Below are 18,257 nucleotides of genomic sequence, written 5' to 3' on the forward strand. Positions count from 1 at the left end.
AAACACTAGAACTCGCTTTCAGTGTATCGCTATCTTCCTTCTTTTTTTATCTGCCGACTAATCTGTCGATCTGGTGCTGCTGCATTCAGTGTTGTGTGTTTAGGAAAATGTTTTATATCACGGACGGTTAACATCGATAACAATGCAACATAACGTTTGCTTGCTAGACAGGCGTTTACGAGAATGACAAAAAACACTTCAGTAACATGGACACAAAACATGAAATGACGCGGAGCAACACGTTCCATCGACGTTTCCTTGTAATCATCGCAGGTGTCGCTTCATAGCACTCCAAAGCAGCACCGCTATATAAAACTCGCTAAACTGCTACAATACGTCTTCCTTTTTTATAATCACACCCTCACATCCACTGAGGGATGTCATATGTCTCATAGAAGTCATATACAGTGGATTCTCGTTGATACGATTCTCCATGATACGTTTTTCGGCCTAATACGTTTTTCCTTTTTATTCCTGTCCGACGTCCCTTGGAAATAGTGCATTTCCCTGCGTCTAATATGATCCCACTTTTGCCCAAAATTGACCGCGAAAGTGGACCTTGATCGATATATCTAGAAATCCTACGTTTCTTCTTCAGTATACAAGCTCACACCGCATTCCAGCAAGCATAGGCGTGCGCAGGGTTCCCCATTAGGGGGGGCAACAGTTCGCCGCAGCGCCCCCTTACCCTATTAAGTCAATGTATGGGGCAGATTTTGCGCCCCCCCCCCCTCTTAGGCGACTCGAAAGGTCAATGTACGGGGCAGACTTTGCGCCCCCCTCTTAAATGATTAGGGGGGGGGGCGCCCCCCCTGCCCCCCTGTGCGCACGCCTATGCCAGCAAGCCATGATCTGCACGTTGCAGAGCCGCTGAGGCCGCAGCAGCGTCGCGGTTTCGCGGCGAAGAGATCGCTGCCAGGCGTGGCCGCTGCGTCCACTGATGGAAAGGAGAAAGTGCAGCGCAGATTAACCAGCTACTTCAATGTTGTTCAATAGAGGTGAGTTACCGACGGAGTATCCATATGTTCCTCCTTTTTTCTAACCTGTTTGGTTAATACGGTTTTTGCATAATACGTTTTATTTACCGGTAGCCGTGAAAAACGTATCAACGAGATTCCGCAGTATACTGCGCTCCAAGACATTACATTACCTTGAGAAAAATTCCGATGCGCGCTATGAGCACTGAAATTTTTATCCCTCAGACACAGAGAATGAGACAGGAATTAAAATGTATACATAGACTGCTATAGATACAGTCTTACTTAACAATATAAAGAGATTGAAAAGCACCGCCAGTTAATTCACCACGTCCACTATCGGAGCCGTTTTTTTTTTTTTCATTTTCGTTATCTGGGTCGTATTGTCACGAAACAAAGAACGAAAACTGACGCAATCTGGCACATGTTATCATTCGTGTATATGAGCGTTATGGCAAAGTAGATCGATACCGGAGACAGCTTGACAGACTGATTTATTTGATGGTTGCACAAGCTGCAGGCGCATGTATCATGGCACGAACGTAGCCGAACGCGTACTATGACAGGCATCGGCAGATATGCTGCAGACCGGTTCTGTTCTCTACAGAATTGCACTATGAAACGACAACCGCTAGCAGAAGAAATACATTCTCGTTTTAACAAGTACATAGAGCCGCGTTCAACGTTCATTTATTACGGCGATTAGCTTTCTTGGAGTGTACGGCTATTCCATTAATCGTCAACCATCGTTGATAATAACAACAATAATTCGTGGGGCTTAACATGCCAAAACCACGTGAATATTAGGGACGCCGTAGTGGAGGGCTTCGGAAATTTCGACCACATGGGGTTCTTTCACGTGGACTTAAATCTGAGTACACGGGCCTCAGCATTTTCGCCTCCATCGAAAATGCAGCTGCCGCAGCCGGGATTCCATCCCGCGACCTTGGGGTCAACAGTCGAGCACCATAACCACTAGGCCACAATGGCGGGCTAGAATGAATGCTCTCGCTGCAACAAGTGCACGCCGTCATGCTTAACATTCGTTCAATGCGCCGCAGTGAGCTTTCTTGAAGCCTATAGGCCAGGGGTCTCAAACGCGCGGCCCGTGGGCCTTTCGCCAGCGGTCCGGCCCGTATATGACTGTCTTCCTCGCACATCTCTTTTAATTTTCTTAATTAATTTATGTGCTTTCAACCCGCAATGGACAGCTGCCCGCAACAGAAAGGAACTTGGCGGGCAAGCGAGCGTGCTTAAAACTTTAGCATTTATCTTGTGCTTGGCAAGGAAAACATTCAGTGACTTCGCTAAATGGCAGTTGATTGATTTTTTCGCCTCTTGAGATTAATAGCACTTCGTTCGGGTAAGCCATGCAGACGTGACTGCTTTCAGGCATTTCTTTCGTGATGCATCCCATGCGGTCACCATTTCTTAAAACATAACCACGGAACAAAAAAACCACAGCATATCCATGGAGTGAATGATGATGAGTGGGCGAAGCTGCGGAGGTTCATCGGTAAACCGTGAATCTTCCGTGAATTCTGCCCAGTACATCATCACCGACGTGAGATCGGGCGCGTTTATACTAAAGGTTCGATGAGTTATGACGACTTGCAGCGCACTTTAATTTTACATGTACGCTGTGAATTTTCATTGTTTAGAAAACCATTGCTTTAGAAAACATCTGGCGTCTTTCGTTAAGCAGCTGGTGTCTTTTTTTTTGCTTTAGAAACATCTGGCGTTCTTTCGTTTTGCTTTTTAGAAAACATCTGGCGTCTTTCGTTGGTTTATTTCATCAATCAACGGCGTTTTGAACAAAACATTTTATTGTTTAATCACGCACAGGAGAAATCTCACCAGGCACTACCTTGGAGGTAAACAATGGCTGCTAATGGGAATGAGAGACAGAAGAAGTCGGCTTTTAGCTAACACTTACACTTCTACTTCTACTAACGTACTTCTACTAACCTACTGGAACATGCCAATGGCTGCTAATGGGGAATGAGAGACAGAAGAATTCGGCTTTTAGTTAACGCGCACGCTGCGAATTTTTTATTGTTCAACAACGCACAGGAAAAATCTCCCACCGGCACCACCTTGGAGGTCAAAGCGTAAGACTGGTTACGCACTACGACTACTACTACGACTACGACTACGAGGGACGAACGGGCGCCGCCTTAAGGAGCTTCGCCCCTAAAAGTCTGCATTTCAGAATCGGATTCCAGATCTTAGTCATTCTGAGTATCGACGTGTTTCTCTAATCCTGAGGCCAAATCCCCTTCCGAAGTGACCCCCATATATGAAGTACGGAATATTCCTTGTAAATGGCGACATTGGCTGACATTTCTCTTCAAACACTGCCCCCCCTCCCCCTTTTCGCAAGGCTATTCTCGGGCATCGACAATCATGCATCGTTGGTGGTCTGCGCACCGATTTTGTATTCATTAAATTGAATAGACTTGTTTTAACAAAAGAAAACAGAACTGACGGCCGGGCTAGCTGATCTTGACGGCATGTAGAAATTACTTCTACAACTCGAAATACAGCATGGACGGCAAAGAAGCTAGCGCTTGCTGTGTGTGCTTCTTTGACGTCCGTGCTGTATTTTCTTTTTTCGAAAGTCTGCCCTAAGGCATAATAATTACTGATTCAAAAATACACACACAAATTTGCTTCGTGTATGAAGTCAAGTAATGAGCGGTGGTGAAGTCCACGAATCCAGCGGTCAAGGTCGGCCAGGCCTGGGGCCTGTTGCACGGAGGTGACGACGACGGCTTAATTGTAGACCCGTGCACGTCCACAATAAGTGTGTGGCAGTAACATTTGCGACGCCCCGATCCGTGTTGTATTTCGCGCTCTACAAATCGATCCAATATTAATTGTTCACAAATAAGAGGGCCATAGTGAGGGAAAATTAAGAGCATTACCCCTATCTCAACAAATATAATAGTTGGGGTTCTACGTCCCAAAACAACGATATCATTGTCAGGGACGCCGTAGTGGAGGGCTTCGGAAATTTCGACCATCTGATGCTTTTTTACAGCGAAAGCTGTTATGAGATCATTTCACCGGCCGTTTTTGGCGCCGTAGTTGTCCGCCGCCGGTGTTCGTAACCAGTATCGCTCGAAATAAGAAAAAAAAAACCAAATAAGAAAAAAAATTCCAGGATGGAACGAGGTTCGAACCTGCGCCCTCTGCGTGTGAGGCCCAGTATTCAACCTCTGAGCCATGCCGGTGCTTGAAACTGCTTTGCAGAAAGGCTTCATGTCGGGAAGGAACCACATTAGCATATGCAATATATAGCGTGGTAGAAGAGTAAAATAAGCACCAAGCGTCGCACAACGCGAATTCTGTAACCAGGCGTCACACAATGCGAATTGCGCAACGAGTAGGTTGTTGAATGCTTCCAACCCATTACAAAGAGCTCTGCCATAATTCTTCGTCGTCATCAGGCACAGCATCAACAAAGTGCGCATAATGCCTTACATGCGTTTAGCAGGTACCACGGCTCTCCGTAGAATGACGAAAAACGGCACAGTGCCTGCTGCCCTACTTCTAAAAAATTGCAATGATTTATAGCGTAGTGGGTTCCTCGCAAGTGCACTTGTATTGGTTTCCAAGGAAGCCCATATGCGCATGATCCATTTCCTCGGGGTCTCAGTAAAATTTCAATGATTTATAGCGTAGTGGGTTCCTCGCAAGTGCACTTGTATTGGTTTCCAAGGAAGCCCATAAGCGCATGATCCATTTCCTCGGGGTCCCAGTAAAATTACAATGATTTATAGCGTAGTGGGTTCCTCGCAAGTGCACTTGTATTGGTTGCCAAGGAAGACCATAAGCGCATGATCCATTTCCTCGGGGTCTCAGTAAAGTTCTTCGCCCCCCCCCCCCCCCCGGTCTCTCTACCACGTCAACGTATGTTATACAGCATGACGGGAGAGGGAAATAGCGACCGGGCGTCACCCAATGCAAATTACATAACTGGTGGGCCGTTTAAAGCTTCCAACCCATTACAGAGGGCTGAGCCATAATTCTTCATCGTCATCAGTCGTCGCGTCAACAAAATGCACATAATGCCTTACAGACGTGTAGCTGGTGCCTCGCTTCTCCGCAGAATGACAAATAATGGCTTAGTAGGTGCTTCCCAACTTCACAAAAATTGTGATTTATGGCGTAGTGGGCACCTTTCTAGTGTACTTGTATTGTAGACCCAAGAGAGCTTACAACGGTCTCTAGAAACGCCGCTCTTCCAGCTTTCGCTGTGACTGTGCTGCGGTTTCAGCGCAGGCCTGGCGTTTTTTTTTTTGTTTTTTTTAACGTGCGTCTAAATGTAAGTATACGCGGGCCTCCAGCATTTCGCCTCCATCGAAATGCGGCTGCGGCGGCCGGGATTCGATCCCGCGACCTTTCGGTCAGCAGTTACTCATAATAAGCTTCGCTTGAAAAAGAGCAAGAATGCTTAAACAAGACGCCACTCTCTCCGTTGATCTTATAAAAAGAAGCCGCTCCCTGAACTCACACGCTCCTTCCGTTGACAGGCGTGGCGGCGCACGCAGCAAGGCCGGGGCCGTTTAGCATCTATTTGCATAGCGCTCGCTCCCTTTGTTACGGACCCGGGAGGTCGCGAATGCGTCCGGAAGCCAGCGGCAAATTGCCGGCAACATCAACGACAACTGTATTGTCTGGTGTATACGCGTACGCTGCAGCTATACACATAGCATGTAGTACCTATTACGAGGTTAAGCCTAACGTGTGACCTCTCATTACGTGATGTTTCGGTTTTTTCGATGTGCCCTTCGTCATTACCACCGGTGCTATATTTGGAGTTACGTGCGATAAAAAGGGGATCTACAAGCGGAAGACAATTATCCTTCCAAAACACGGATGAAAGGGATTCTGTTTACATTCAACGAGAATGTGGCATGCTCGGCTTCCCGTTTTAAATGGCACTGTCGTGCTATATTTCCAGAGAAACATTTTAGCTTTGAACTGCACATTTATAGTCTTAAAATAGTGAAGGGGAAGCGAAGCCTTTGACACGAATTTTTTGTATACGTCTGTATTGCTTCGTTTTTTGGTAGTAGCGTTACAAACATAAATGCTTTCGTCATTGGGCTTACGAATACAAAGAATCGTTTCGATATCTGTCAGGCTCCCGACAGGCCTTCTATAGGAGGTTGTATCTATTTAAAGTAAAATATAGGTGGAAGAGGAAATGAAGCATTAGCATAAGCGTCTGAAAAATCCTTCATAGTTTCCATTGACGTAACCAGATTGGAGGGGAGGGTGAGGTGTGCTGGATTCTGTTTTATAGAGATATGGGGTGCTATGCAGGATGGCCCGAGCTTCTCGGGCACACGAGTTTGCTCCGAGCTTGCATTACGGCGGTCATGACAGGAAGACAGTGCGGAGCACGCGATAGCAGCGTTGATAAAAACGGCTACAAGAACGAGAATGGCGTCACAAGCGCATATGCGGCATTTGCGGCGGTTTTCAAAGTAACACCGCGTGCAAACGCGTCAGCGCCGCCACTCAGTCAACATTTTGACAGTGCAGCAACGTCAGCATGATTGTCGCGCTATCTTTTTGCCAACTGATCATCGCGCCTCCCACGGGCGTGTTCGTGGGCGTTTGTCCTCTTTCGGAAAATTCTTTCGTTCCACCTGCAGCATGGAAATTTCCACTCTCGAAGGCAACAAGGGCGCACGCGCAGCACTTTGGTGCAGCTCGTTTCGCTTCTCTGGAATATTACAGATAAATAAACGGACAGGTTACTGCTATACTTACATTACACGTCTGAAAATTTTTCTGTAGTACCGAATCGGTAGAAACAATGCCTCCACAAACAAGTAAATACTAAACAAGTAAATAGTTCTCTCCGAAAATCGCACCAGGGGCGCTTGCTTCATAGCTGTGAGTGGTACGTCATGAGAGCGCTGAAAGTGAATGCGAGAAATCGTAGCCACGTGATGATATAACCTTTAGTTCTTCGTGCGTGTGTGCATAGTCTGTGCGATTAGGCTCATAGATGAATAATGCTGCTCGCTGGCGTTGCGTCGTGAGCACTGTTCCACGGCAAGAGGAAACTCGGTGGGCGGACCCCCCCTTCGCCGCGGGCGTCTGTCAGTCAAATTGATTGACGCGCGAACTCGGGCACAAACTCGTTGATTCTGAAAAGGCCCCAGTTCAACTCGGGACTGTCATAGTGCCGGTGTGCTTGTCAAGTGTTTATGCGGTGGACGCTACTCAGCAGCTTCTTTGCATATAAAATAATTTGGTCAGCTTGCACTACTTGTGCAAGGCTGGAGCCATTGGAGGAGCTTGTGATCACCTAGCTTCTTCCAGCTTTTTACGTGGCTTGTCTACTCAGTATGCTTGGTCGGCTTCAGAGTAATGACCGTGTCAGTTCGGTCTCAATATTGGTGTTATTGATTAGGAACGTCTTAACTAACATGATATTGAATGTCCTTTCTTAATTGTTAATGTTTTAATTACCACGACATAATTACCCAGGTTTAATTCGCAAGGTCCTGAATAGCACAGAGGTAATTAGCATAATACTAATTAGCACGATCCTGATTAACACGACTTCAGTGAGTAAGGTCTTCATTATCTTCGTTTTAAGTACACGCTCTAATTAGCATCGTGTTAATTAGGACTAATTGTCGATGTTTTAATTACAGCGGCATTAATGACTCAGGTTTATTTCGCAAGGTCCTGAATTGTACAGAGGTAATTAGCCTAATTCTAATGAGCACGATCCTAATTAACACGCTCCTAATTAGCGTCGTGTTAGTTAACATTAATTTATTGTGTCTTAATTACCACGAGATTAATCACTCAGGTTTAATTCGCAAGGTCCTGAATAGTACAGATGTAATTAGCATAATCCTAATTAGCTCGACTCTAATTAACACGATCTCGGTGACTAAGGTCTTGATTATTTTGGTTTTAATTAAATGCTCCTAATTAGCGTCGTGTTAGTTAGCATGATCTTAATTACCTTGCTCCTAGCTTTACACGACTTCATTAGCATGGTCTTAGTAAGACGTGGCTTAGCTCGGCCTTCGCATGATTGGGCCTAATCAGCTTCGTCATAGCACGTCCTGACTTAGCTAGGTATAACCGCCCAGCCAATTAGCTAATCAGCCGGGCGCACGTGCTCTGGGAGCGAGCAGACGATGAAGAAGAGAACGACGAGGGCGCGCGCCGGCTGAGCAACGCGCTAGAATGTACAGGCCGACCATGGTGTTTATACACGTGGCCTCAGCGATTAGCTCTAGCCGCCGTGTTATAAGGCGTTCGGCCGGAACTAATCTCAGAGGACACGGTGCTGATTATCCTAAAGGACTCTTAGTGGAGACATTAAACGGTCGAAAATGAATTCAAACGGCGCGCGCACACATAAAAAATATAGTTAGTAGAGCTTTCTGCCACTTTTCTTGCATGGGTGCACTTCTGCACTCAGTGGAACGACAAACAAATGAAAGAAGTTTGACGACACCACCCAACCTTCTCGACCGCCCTTGACGTGACGCCGCGTTCCATCGTAACCAATGGACGGAGCGCGCGCTGAGGGATGGATTTCACCTTCTCGTACTATTAGCTCGTTCAAAAGGGGGTGTCGCCAGAGCTCGGAAAGATCTCGAGTTTCGCCAAACTCGGGCCATCCTGCATAGCACCCATGGTCAAAGAAAAATAGAAAACAAGGTGTTTAACAAAGAATACGCTATTTTCACTGTCTCAAAGAGAACGGTTAACTGGGAAAAAGAAAACGTGAGGTGGGCAGCGTGCAGTTACAGTGTATGCTCGGATCAACAGGAGTGATGTCGGCTGCAAAGCTTTCCGGAAGTGCGGTGACGCAGAAGAGAGGGACAGTGTTGATGGCGCCATCTCGTAACGGTTCGTTAAACTGGAGCACGAAGAGAGCACTGCAACGACCACGAACCTGTGGAATGAATACGTCAGCAGCAACAACTATTCACGTCTGCGGTTGATGGGAGCCGAATTGAAGCTGTTGATTTAGAATGGGTTATTGGGCTCACCTGAGAAACACCGTTTTCAAGGCTAAAGGTAGGGGGGGGGGTGTCTTTTCCGCGTACAGGTGGCGCTACAATCAGCAGACCTCAGCAATTTCGGTCAATGGCGTGTCCGGATTTTGATGCGTGGAGCCTATGGGGATGTTCGTAACTCGTTTTATTAACGAACTCTGCCGTAGGCAATGTACAGTAATGCCCAATATGAGTTGTAACATGTCGTCCGTGATCAAAGCGGCGCCAACACTGCACGGCAGGCGCCGACAAAGCAAACGCGAGTGAAGTAAACACTGTTTTAATTACTGATATTCTCTAAACCAATTTGACGTTTGCCGGTGTCACCGTTAAGTCTTGGGGCCCCTTCAACCGCGGCCACCGTGTTACAACTAATATTAATATAACTAATATAACCTCGCTTGCCCTGCAAGCGAGGTTAAGTTCATCCGGTGCATCTGATTCAGAACGCACGCATTACTGAGCCATAGACAACCGCCAAGTCTAGTTAACTTCACAAGCCGCGCAGCAGCGGGGAGGACAATAGGTCCTAGTGTCAATTGTTTATAGAATGCCATGAATTTCTTGATGGTCATTGCTCGAAGGAGCAATGAGCATCAAAGTCAGTTACACGTGACCAGTCACTTCCCCTCTCCACCTTCTTCTGGCGTGTAACATGCGCTCAGTTGTGCGCGCTTAGTTAAATGTGAAATGTAGTTGCCCCACGCCCAACTTTGCGATTTAGGCTTTTGTAATAGAAGTCAACTTCAAGGTGACCAGGTACTCTTTTTCCTTTCCTGTTCCTTCACTGTTTTTTTTTTTTTTAATCCGTGCATGTTACGTTGTTCTACAATACACCGAAAAATATTGCTTCTGTGTTTCGCAGTTTTACTTCTGCTTAATTTTCTTTCTTATATGAATGAATGAATGAATGAATGAATGAATGAATGAATGAATGAATGAATGAATGAATGAATGAATGTTTATTCCAGTGAAATATAGGGAATATACCTTGCGTTGACGGATACCCACTGCAGTGTTCTCAAGGGACCGCTTTCCGTAAATTTTACCAGACCTGCAATACCACACGTTAACGATCAATAAACTCTAGCTTTACAGCTCTTTACCCAGCCCTCCGGAACGCAGTTGCTCTTATCGGCGTACGTCCGCTCCATGCTCTACAAATCACACCCCTCTGTACTTTTACCTTCACACGAGCACAACGCGGCGAGCGAGCGCGCAGCAAGCCAGACGGCGCGCGACCGCTCTGGGCAGGTATTTCCGTTACACGCTGAGCTACGAGGAGGGTCAGGTGAGAAGGTGGAGGAGAGGTGCGCAGGTAAGAGTGCGTTTTCGCGGCGCGTTTCTACGTCTCTCCCTCACTCTCTGTAGCAGAGGAGCACGCGCCTGCGGCGTTTTATACATTTATGTCTTTATGACGCACGTAGGACAGCTGCGTTCTGCCACCGAGGCCTAAACTGCTGCCGCCGTCGCCGCCAGCAACGACCGAATAGCACCTGCGTTTTTTTAGCACCCGGCTCTTTCCCTCTGCAAATCTGTCGCGGCGCTCTGAGGGACGATCCAACAACGAGCAGCAAGAGACGAAGGCGCCAGCGAAGGATCCACTTTCGGCGGGGAATTCCCCCCCCTCCGCATCCAGCTCAACCAATCAACTCTCTTCACTCTCGTTGTTTCATTGAAACATCGCATTACTGCCCGGTGTACACTCGAAACCAACCCTTCTCTGGGATTGCTGGCTGGCTGCAACGACAGATAGGCCACGGCTGCACCGCATAGAGTGTAACACCCACCGCTGTTGCTAGCTGCGACACCATCAACGACGCAGCAGCCGTGAGTACAATCTCTATACCCGTATGAAGCTTATCAAATCTCGCCTGCTTGAGTTGACCGAGTGTGCGCGGAGTTTGATCGCTACAATTGCGAAACTGCGAGAGATTGTTGTCGTGTTTATCGCCGCGATCCCCCGAACGTTGTGCTCAAGTCTTTGTCATCGATAAATTTCGGTTTCCCGTTTGAAATACAAATTTAACTTCTATCCACGCCTGTTACAACGTGTTCATCACAACTATACTGATTTCTAGTAAATTTCACAAGCAATTCTTTCATTACTATTACTTTTGATTACTGTTTTTAATACTATTAAGGCGAAAGCCTTAGATGTCTCATCAAACGCGAAAATTGACCGTCGGCGTCCCGCGTCGGCGGCTTCAACACGAGTGAGGCAAAACAGCATCATCATGTAATGGCGTCATCATGACGTCGCTATATGACGTTACATAAACATGACGTCATCACACGACATCGTCGTTTGGTCAAAAGTGGGTCGATCACGGAGGCAGTGCCAAACCAGTTGAGGTGCAGGAAGCTTGGAATGCTCCGATCTTGGAGGCAGTACAAAACCACATTAGGTACAGAAAGCTTTCGGAGGGGCGCGAGGGAGGATCAGTACATCGAATCAGAAGAAGGTGCCTTTCGCCTTCGAGTCGTCTTAGGCGAACGCATAGGGGACCTTGTGAGTTTTTTATTTTGACTGTGTAAGAGCATATATTATGTAACAGCCCTGACAGTTATGATATTTACACGTATTTTAATGCATTCGTAGTGCGCGTAGGTGTATTTATGTGTATTTATGCCCAGAGAACCACGAGTCATATTAACGAAACTATCATAACGAAAAACTTTTGTTTGTATTGCGCATGCGTGCGCTGCTGTTGTTGCCTGACTGTGACACGCTGGCCTCGTCAAGCTGTATGTTTACGGCTTTCTTGCCCTGCTGGCCTTCAACGTTATACTTTCCGCATGTTGTAAATGAAGTTTGAATTGAATGTTTCCGAAGCGCTTGCGGTTTGGTCATGTATGTGTACCGTATACGGCCTCCCCGATCGCTGAAACGTAGATGATACCATAGTCCCTGATGATACGAACGACTCGATGTGGTACTACACGTACAGCCCAGAGGGTGACAGAAGATATCACGGCCCGGATGTGGTCGATCGCCTGTCACTGGATGGACCGTGGCGCCTGACGCGATCGTGCCGCCTGCGGATATCTTTGTCTTCAAGTGGGTTGAGATAAGGTGCGCGTCGCGTTATCGTAAACGCCACCGCGTCGTTATGCTGTGGACACAGCTTTTTTAAGGCGTGCTTGTCGTGGTACAAGCACAATGCTTAAGATTTAGGGGAGGGGGGGGCGGGTTCAGGCCTCTTCCCTTCGAATTTGTTCAATTTCGCATGTGCATATATACACGGACACATACAAACGCACGCAGAAACATGCATAGATTATGGTTGACCCTCCCCCGCCGGTCCGGGAAAAAATTTCTGGCTACTCTATTGCCCCCTATACTTTCCTCATGATGAGGTTGCGTCTAACAAAGAAAACGAGCCCCTGATTCATTCCCATTCTTTCGTTCATTAGCACTCACTTGCACGTGGTCTAACGCATTAAATGTGGAATACGTCCGGTTTTCTGCATACCCACCTTCACCGTCTGGATCCGTCACTTCAACTTCAAGTTCCATCCGGACTACTATCCCGATCCGAAACAACAGTCCTCTGCCGCCTGTGGCTTGGAGCGTCTTTCACGAACAGCTTTGCTTACCGACTCGGAATGGCAGACAGTGCTGCCATGTGCTCACTGTGGCAGCGAGGAAACCATTGCGCACGTCCTGCGTCATTGTCCTCACTAATTCCCAGAGACAACAGCTTTCAGCAACGCTGGCACACCTCGATGACCAACCGTTTCTTGCACAATCAATTTTGGAGTGCCGGAACGTTCGAGCTTCCAACCAGAAAGCGACAAAGGCGCTGCTGAAGTCTCTGCGCTCAACCGACCTCGCTATGACACTTCCGTGCTTGAGTTTGTGTGCGTTTTTTCTTCCTTTAATTTTTTACTCTTTTTCCTTCGTTACCTTTCTATTCCCCCTTACCCCTTCCCCAGTGCAGGATAGCAAACCGAAGTACTTTCTTCTGGTTAATCTCCATGCCTTTCACTTAACCTCCCTCTCTCTCTCGTTCATTAGAGAGAAAGAGAGAGAAGGAATGTAGGAAAGGAAGGGAGGTTAACTAGACTATGCGTCCAGTTTGCTACCCTAGACATGGGGAGGGAGATAGAGAGAGAAGGATAGACACAGTTCACATCACACGCACAGTGCCGAGTTTCACAGGCGGTCGCTCAATGAAGTTGCTTTCAAATACCGCAGGAGGGCTCGTGTGGTTTTCTGGGCTGATGTGCTGCGCGACTAGTAGCAGTAGCACTTCTTGTACTATGCCCTATTCTGCGCACGTTTCGCGGTGGCTGCAAACGGCAAGCTCTTCGACGTTCGAGCGATTTTAACAACGCATTGTGGCGCCTTGATTGCTTTCGAAGAATTTGTTTCGTTTCCCAGCACACGTGTGTGTAAGAGGGCGCACAGATAAGTTACGCTTAAGAGACAATGGAAAAGTGCCAATGCTTGCAAGCAGCAATCGTATGCGTTGTTGACAGGCCGGGAATCTATTCTAGAAAGTTCCGCGTCTGCGGTTTAGGTCACGTGAGTCTCACATGCCATGTGATTCCGAGTCTTCGCGATTGTTTCTCTGTGCGGACGCGTGTTTACGTGTGCGTGTTTATGTATTTGTTTGCGCATTAACATTCGCATGGGCAAGTGCTTGCTTGCTTAGTGTTTGGCGTGGTACACGGCATCCGAACTATACAGCAGGTATATCGACAAGGGTGTCGGAACCAAATGCTTTTCGCTTAGGTTTCAGTTTCGTTTCACCGAAAGAAAGATACATTCCATTTCTGTTCCCGAATGAAAAAAAGATATGCTCTGTAACGGCCCACGATGGTTTTATTTGTATACGAAGTTTGAAGATAGAGTAATAAAAAAAAAGTATTTCATTTTCTCATAAGTGAATTACGAATTATCTGAGCAGGCTGAACGATTTGCATCGAGAGAGTGAGCATGATCTCAGAAGCAGCACGTCATCGACCCTAGTCTATAAGATCACTGGCATATATAGTCACTGACGCAGTCATATTCATCTCTAAGCAGTGTCGCTCCCGTCACTTTCGTGACACTCGTGTGCTGCGTCAAAAAGTGAATCATCGGTGACGAAGTGCGCACGTATGCAACGAATGGTGCCTACGCAGATCAAAATTTAGAAAATGTTGTTCCTTAAAAATGTATCTTTAGGATTACAAGATCCGCCGCCTTGGGAGCTTAGCGGCTCACCTCTGACCTTCCAGCTTTGTCATGCGGATGACGACATGAATGGAAATAACTTTATTGAGAGGTCCAGTATGTTTGAGAGACCCGGGCTCAGGTCTCGCACGATTGGACGTCGAGATCTTGTCACAACGCCGTCGAGATCTTGCCACAACGCCATTTTTTAAAAATATGAAATCGTGATTGTATATCCTAATTCTAGTCTTCGTTTTTCTTCGATTTCTCTCTAGGCTTAATCAATTGACACGTGTATGGCGTTTAATTTACCTTATTTTCCTATGCATCTAGGCAACCATAATTATCTCTCCGACTGTTAACGAAACAAGGGGAATACTTTCGAGAGACTCGTTTCTTTGTTACACACACCCAAATGAATCCAACAGACAATTGGGCCAGGGAAGGCATGGCGGCCATCAAATGTTGTCTTTAACTGCAGTTTAGTGGTAACGGCGTAAACTGAAATTAATTATAGTGGACGAAAAATCACCTTTTCCATCGGCAGGATTCGAACCCACAGCCTTCCAATAACGCGCGCGGGTTCGGATCCCATCGACGGGAAGGGTGACTTTTCGTCCACTTTGATTCATTTCAATTTAAGTCATTACTACTACGCTGCAGTTACAGAAACCCCTATACTTTCCCTGGCCCAATTAATTCTCTGTTAGATTCATTTTGTTGTGTCTTTCCAAGCAGTGTTATACGATGCTCTCTAAGTAGAGGTTACAGCCACCTGTAAACGTTATGGTCAGTTCCGTCTAGCCGTAAGTTGTTTCGACGACGAACAGCTAGTGCACAACAAAGGATTCCTTGCTATCTGTTTTTCTCGCCTGTCCTGTTATCTTTCTCCTTATCTCAAAGAGCGCCTCTCACGATGTTGCTTTTAAGGTTGATCCTTCCGCCGTACACGTCGAGATAAACGGAACTAGAAGAGAAGGCTGTCGTTCGGCGAAACGATTCCCCGCATTCCCTCACGTTCGTTCTTGCTAGGGATGACTCACGCGAACTGAATGCAAGGCAGACGCGCGGTTGTTCTGTTGTTGTTTTTTTTTCTTTTGTTTCTCCGTCAATCGCAATGACGCCTTTTGTTGGCTAATCGTATACGCGCTGGATACGGCACGAATCAGAAATTTCTTGACAAAATTTTCAGCTGTAGTGTCGCAATTATGAAGTAAATTGAAATGACTTAAAGTGAACGAAAATTCACTCTCTCGGTCGGTGGGATCCGATCCCATTGCCTTCGATTTAGGCGTCCTATACCCTACGAACTGAGCTACGAGGTGCTTCCCAGCCCAATTCATTGGGTATTTCTGTACGTATAATTTCTGGGAGTGTTGGCCAGGGATGCCCGCCACGGTGGCCTAGCAGTTATGGTGCTCGAGTGCTGACCCGCAGGTCGCGGAATTGAATCCCGGTCGCGGCAGCCGTATTTTCGATGGAGGCAGCAATGCTTGAGGCCCGTGTGTTTAGATTTAGGTGCACGTTAAAGAACCCAAGGGATTGAAGTTTTCGGAGCCCTCCACTATGGCGTCTATCATAATCACATTGTGGTTTTGGAATGCTAAACCCCAACAATTATTATTATTGCCGCGTTTAGTCTTTAGTCCCCTTGGCAGACAACTGTGATTCACTTATCGCTACAAAGCTACGTAGGTCCTCGTAGACACCGCCAAAATCAATGACGTCACGACTAGCTTGTCCGGGAGCTCCTAATGCTGGTGTAATTTCTTTTCGCTTGATTAATTGATGTTGAACAATTTTTCGTTAAACAAACTGAAATCTACTAAGAAGATGTGTGCTTCTTTTCAATCAAAGTATTTCACATTTGACTCGGCTGATGACCCGAGTCACGGGTTCGATCACAGTCGCGGCGATCACATTTCAATGGAGACGAAATGATATAGAGGCCCATGTACTGAGCGGTGTCGATGCACGTTAAAGAACACCAGATGGTCAAAAGAACACCAGATGGTCAAGAGAACACCATATGGTCTAAATGATGTAAGTGGACGAAAAAAATGACCCTTTCCGTCAGTATTATGGAGTATAGTATGAGCACCTTCCGGCTCAATTCAGTTAGATTCAGTTTGTTCAAACATACGCGTAATGTATCTAACACTGCTGTACGGACGAGGGCATGGAGGTATTAATGCTTATAATGGTACCTTATACTGCACCCTCGCTGTTTGTTTTTAAACGAAGCGCTTATAATTGAGATTTCGGCGGCGTCGTACACCAATAACTTGGCTACGACGAGCGTAAACAAATGAGGCCCTCGAAAGTTCGCCGGTCACTTGCGCATTTGTATGCGCCGTTTTCCGATAATTGACGCTGTCTCGATCGTGGGCTCGCCGGCGATCAGCCGTTTCTAACATGGCAATCTGATCTTTTATCGAGGTCACTTGCCAATTCGCGTGGCCACGTTTCACTGTTGCCCGAATACGAACTCATAACCGTCGTTGTTGCCAGTAGCAACTGAACAGTTGCGCTGCTAAGAGCACGTGGATGAAGGTTCAATCCGCCTCTTTCATTTTCCTGTGCTGCCCTCTGGCGTTTTGGTAGCGGTTTGGTAGGGGCCGGGACAACCGGTATTGCCAGAAGCAAAGCCTCCGAGATGAAAGACGTTTCGCGACTTTTCCGCTAGGGGAGAGCGCATGCGTAGGGGCGTCGTGAAAAAGGCGGATTCCTGGCTCGGAGGAAAGCAACAGTCAGGAGGGAGTCTTGCGTAATGCGATAGATAGATAGATAGATAGATAGATAGATAGATAGATAGATAGATAGATAGATAGATAGATAGATAGATAGATAGATAGATAGATAGATAGATAGATAGATAGATAGATAGATAGATAGAAATGCAGTGCCGTCAGGCACGCAGGCGCAAAGCTTCGCTTGCCCCCATTTTCCCGATAGGGCAAGGGCTTCTGAATTCTTTTTTCACAGTGAAAGTCGAATGAATCACCCCACGATAAGATGCTGGCATGTCTTCTACTGCAATGACTCAGCTGAATGGGACATATCTGCTTGTACAACCATGTCATTACAATGACATAATCACCACGAAAATGCTCTTGTATGCGTCTTCTTTCTTCTTTTTTTCCCCCCCGAAGCTAAGGCACAACTAAATATCGACAAAGTAAGTACTGCGCTCTTCAAAACCGAACCGTCTAGGTAGCCTATCCTCTTATCGGTTGTTTTTCTGCCGCAGTTGCTTTAAGCAATTCGAAGGAGTTTTGCGAAACGGTACTGCCGCAGCCGATGTAAGGGGGACTATAAATATATATAAGCGATTTTCACTATCTTATCTGCAACGTGTGCTCTTCAGCGGTCGATACTGCCCGCGGGGGCTAGATGACGTGTGTTTCGTCTCGTAGGAAGGTTATGTAGCGCCACGTGCTCGTGGAAATGTTAGGCGTTGGGCAACAGATGCAAATCACTCGCTGTTACGTCGCAGGAAGTGTCGTGCACATGCTCCGTGCTGTGCACCCGTGTCGCTGTGCTGCGCGTGCGACCTTGCAGTGTCGAAATCGTGGCATTGTTCGCCGCGGTGGTATACAGTAGGAATCACACTTGTCTGGAGCGGCCAGTCGGCCGCTTCAGCCGCCGTTTTTCGCAAAAATATGCAGAGATCGATACCGTAAGGCTACCAGACCTATAATGGATTCCAGTGGCAGATTCGGAGTGGCCGACGAACTTCGGTTGCGGAGGGCAACCGAAGGAAATCTGCCAGTCGAACGCAGGTGCTCCCGCCAGAGCAAACGGTAGGGGGCGCTAGTGCACATCTGCTTCCTCGCACGTCTGCTTTCCAGCATTCCTCGCGTTTCACGCCGTGTGTTCGCTTTCACAGGCGTGACCGTAGGGCACGGGCGCGGTCGGGCAACGCCACGTTCTGCGCATGCGCGGGGAGCTTGCGACTTCCACACTTCCAGTCGAATCCGCCGCTTTTCGCGGAGTAGAAAGAGCTGCTACGTGGAGTGAATTTGGCGCAGGAGCTGCTCCAGATCTGCCAATGAAACATATAGG

General features: G+C 47.1%; 1 protein-coding gene across 2 annotated transcripts in view; it reads left to right on the forward strand.

Annotated features, from left to right (window-relative positions):
* Nucleotides 1-892: 892 nt before the first annotated feature.
* LOC119400232 (uncharacterized) overlaps nucleotides 893-18,257 on the forward strand; it is a 31,725-nt gene continuing 14,360 nt past the window's right edge. Inside the window, exon 1 of one of the 2 annotated variants that reach the window (XM_037667238.2) lies at nucleotides 893-998. The gene's annotated coding sequence lies outside the window, so the exon portion shown is untranslated. Of the gene's footprint in view, nucleotides 999-10,454; nucleotides 10,859-18,257 lie in introns of those variants that run through there. The other variant, XM_037667237.2, reaches the window with a different exon arrangement.

This window comes from Rhipicephalus sanguineus, chromosome 7, assembly GCF_013339695.2.
Source record: "Rhipicephalus sanguineus isolate Rsan-2018 chromosome 7, BIME_Rsan_1.4, whole genome shotgun sequence".
NCBI classification, from domain to species: domain Eukaryota; kingdom Metazoa; phylum Arthropoda; class Arachnida; order Ixodida; family Ixodidae; genus Rhipicephalus; species Rhipicephalus sanguineus.